Source organism: Geotrypetes seraphini, chromosome 14 (genome assembly GCF_902459505.1).
Source record: "Geotrypetes seraphini chromosome 14, aGeoSer1.1, whole genome shotgun sequence".
In the NCBI taxonomy this organism is placed as follows: Eukaryota; Metazoa; Chordata; class Amphibia; order Gymnophiona; family Dermophiidae; genus Geotrypetes; species Geotrypetes seraphini.
In genome coordinates, this window is record NC_047097.1 from 76398743 (window position 1) to 76402864 (window position 4122).

General features: G+C 47.5%; 1 pseudogene; it reads left to right on the plus strand.

Moving 5' to 3' along the window:
* The first annotated feature begins 729 nt into the window (after positions 1-729).
* On the plus strand, positions 730-3290 carry LOC117348161 (annotated as a pseudogene).
* The last annotated feature ends 832 nt before the right edge of the window (positions 3291-4122 follow it).

Here is a 4122-nt window from a genome sequence, read left to right on the forward strand (position 1 = left end):
CCTTTCTAGTGGAGACGACGGCCTGGCTCCGCCCCTTGTCCCGCCCCAGCCCAGACCGCACGCATCAAAGCCCATTCTATTGGAGACGATGGCTCCGCCCCAGCCCATGCTCAGAACCCTTTCTAGTGGAGCCGACGGCCTGGCTCCGCCCCTTGTCCCGCCCCAGCCCGCACGCATCAGAGCCCATTCTAGTGGAGACGATGGCTCCGCCCCAGCCCACGCTCAGAACCCTTTCTAGTGGAGACGACGGCCTGGCTCCGCCCCTTGTCCCGCCCCAGCCCAGGCAATCCTCATCAGAGCCCATTCTAGAACCAAAGTGCGACCCACAACCTTCGTCTCGTGCTGCAGCGCGCGCGCGAGGCCTGAGGCTCTTGGAGGCTCAGGAAAATGTTACAGCCCTACTTAAAAAGCCCTTGCTCGACCCTACGTCCCCCTCCTCCCAAAGAGTGGTAGAAAACTGGACGCTATAGGGGAAAACACCCTCTAGGGATTCAAGACCAGGTTGGACAAGTTCCTGCTGAATCAGAACGAACACAGGTGAGGCTGGACTCATTTAGAGCAATGGTCTTTGATCCAGGGGCCACCGCGTGAGCGAAGGACCACTGGTCTGACCCAGCAATGGCAATTCTTATGTTCTTATGAAACATTCAAGATAATGAAGGGAATAGACTTAGTAGATAAAGACAGGTTGTTCACCCTCTCCCAGGTAGAGAGAATGAGAGGGGATCGATGCCGTACAAAAGTAAAGTCTTCTTCACCCAGAGAGTGGTGGAAAACTGGAACGCTCTTCCGGAGTCTTTCATAGGGGAAAACACCCTCCAGGGATCCAAGTTAGACAAGTTCCTGCTAGTCTCAGTTACGGCGCCAGTTTTTGACCTAAGGGCCACCCAGCAGCGGCAATTCTTATGGTTTTATGAAACATTCAAGATATTGAAGGGAATAGACTTAGTAGATAAAGACAGGTTGTTCGCCCTCTCCCAGGTAGAGAGAACGAGAGGGCACTCTCTAAAGTTAAAAGGGGATCGATTCCGTACAAACGTAAGGAAGTTCTTCTTCACCCAGAGAGTGGTGGAAAACTGGAACCCTCTTCCGGAGTCTTTCATAGGGGAAAACACCCTCCAGGGATCCAAGTTAGACAAGTTCCTGCTAGACTCAGTTACGGCGCCAGTCTTTGACCTAAGGGCCACCCAGCAGCGGCAATTCTTATGGTCTTATCCAAACTACTCAAAAGCACTGTTCACCGTTGCCTGGACTTCCTTTCCTCTCATAATATTCTTGACCTGCTTCAGTCGGGCTTTCACCCTCTTCACTCTACTGAAACTGCCAATGCTGAAGTCTCTTAACGACCTGCTCCTGGCCAAATTCAATGGACTATACTCTATCCTCATTCTTCTCGATCTGCTGCCTTTGATACTGTTGATCACTGCCTCCTCTTCGACGTGTTGTCCTTGCTGAGATTCTGGGGTTCTGCTCTCTCTTGGTTTTCTTCCTATCTCTCTCGTCGTTCCTTCAGTGTATGTTACGGTGGATCCTCCTGCACTGCATTCCCGCGGTCTATTGGCATACCCCAAGGCTCTGTCCTGGGCCCTCTCCTCTTTTACATATATACCCGCTCTCTTGATACGCTGATCTCCTCTCATGGTTTTCAATATCATCTCTATGCTGTTGACTTCCGGATCTACCTCTCCAAACCAGATATTTCTGCGGGAGTTCAGGCCTGAATTTTAGCTTGCCGTTCTGACATTGCCGCTTCGATCTTTGACTCCTCTTTCTTCTTCTCTGCTCAGATCCAACAGACCGCCAAATCCTGTCACTTCCTCCTCTATAATATTACCAAAATCTGTCCTCTTCTCTCTGAACACACGACCAAAACCCTTGTCCATGCTCTCATCACCTCGCACTTAGACTGCTGCAATGTACTTCGCTCGGGCCTCCTGCATGCCCACCTCTTGCCTCTTCAATCCATTCAGAATGCTGCTGTGTGACTCATAGTCCATGAGAGCCGCTATTCTCACATTACCCCTCTCCTCAAGTCGCTTTATTGGCTCCCCATCCATCTCTGAATACAGTTTAAACTTCTCTTGGTGACTTACAAATGCGTTCACTCTGAAGCCCCTTCATATCTCTTCACTTATTTCCCCCTATGCTCCACCCCCGTGATCTCCGTTCGTTGGCCCCTCTTATCTCTACCATTCTCTTCCACTGCCAACTCCAGACTTCGTCCCTTCTTTCTTGTGGTGCCGTATGCCTGAACAGGCTGCCTGAATCAATACATTGTGCTCCCTCCCTAGCAGTGTTCAAATCCAAGCTAAAAGCCCACTTTTTTAAATCTGTTTTCAACTCCTAACTCCCACTCATGGCTGTCAGATACCTATACCTACTGTATCATTTCCTCTACCATAATCTCCCCAACCCCAAAATGTCCTGTCTAAATTAGATTGTACTGTCTATATTGTATGTTAAAATGTACAATGCTGCGTACACCTTAGAAATAATAAATAGTAGTAGTTTTGGGGACGTTTACTCGGTCATTGACCTAAGTGACGGAGAGGAGGTGGCAGAAGTCCCGGCCGGCACCCACAGCTGCTCCATGAAAGCAAAGTCTACAAGAGCCCACAAGGAGGGGTCGACAATGGCGTTCATTGCATTCGCTGGTATGGTCAGGAAGAGGAGAACCTGCTGGGGCCCAGCCTCAAGCACCTTTTCAACGTCTGCTCTCACAGATTCACCATGAAGACGGTCCTTCTGTTGGCTGAGCAGAACTGAACATGTGCATTCGAGGAGCGTTATACATGGAGACATTAAACCCGAGAACTTCCTCATGGGGACCAGGCGTCATTCAGATAAGGTATCCAAGATCGACTTTGGCCAAAAGATATCTGAACAATGTAACAATGCAACACCTACAATACAGAGAAGACTGACACTTAACAGGTACTGCGCGATATGCCAGCGTTAATGCGCACTTCAACGTTGAGCAGAGCCGTCAAGATGACCTGGAGTCTCCTTCCCTGGCAAGGACAGGAGGGAAGAAAAGATTCCTTTGAGGCTGCACCGAAGAAACAAAAGCATGAGAGAATTAATAAAAAGAAGATGCCTGTTCCTGCTGAAATCTTGTGTTAGGGATTTCCTGCAGAATTTGCTGTGTACTTGAATTACTGTCGTGATCTGCGCTTTAACGAGGAACCAGATTACGCACACTTGAGGCGGCAGTTCCGTATCATCAGCACAACTTCGCCTTTGATTGGACGACGCTAAAACAAATGTGTTTTAGAAATAACAGCATTTAAGAGGGAAGACTGAGAAAAATTCTAGTGACTACTACCGTAGTCTCCTTAGGACTCTGCATTGGCTATAAGGTTCTTGGTATAAAAGTATATGTCACAATCTTAATAAATGAAACCTTGTATGTAAGTTGCTTAGATAAATGGAATCATTCTAAACCTCTTTCGGAATATTTTTGTTTTTATTTTGAACAAGAGCTCTTTTGTTTACAAGTTCATTAAAAACTAAAAGGAAATAAGATTTTTATTGCCTTGTTAATTTTGCTATATAGAAAAGCAAAAACAAAACCCACTTATTTTTTAAACAGAAGATTTCATTAAACATGTTCTGTTTCTTTACAAATGATTTTAGATTTATATTGATGTCTTTGCTAGAATTCTAACTTTTGTTTAATTTCTTGGCGTTAAGGGAGAGAGAGTGATCGCTGGTTTTGTCCTTGGCCTATCCCCCTTCAAGAACTGCGTCCAGTTCAACCCCCAGTGCATTTTCTGTTTGCGGACTTCCTGCAGCTAACTGATGCTCTGATTCTAAGGCAGTGTCTCTCAAACTTTCTTAAGCCAGGGCACACTAAAGGCAGTGGCCACGGCTTGAGGCACCCAGAAGTGTGTGGATGTCGCAGTGATGACATCACGCATATGTGTGACATCATCACATCGACATCCACACATGTGCAGGGGCCCTGAGACGCCAGTAACGAAAGAGGGCCGGAGAGAAGGAGAGGCACTGGCACCAGCTGATTGCCTGCAGCAGTGTTTCTCAACGACTTCAAGCTAAGTACTCCCTAAGTCTAACAAATATCAACTGAGTACCCCAATCACAGACCTCCTTAGGCCCACC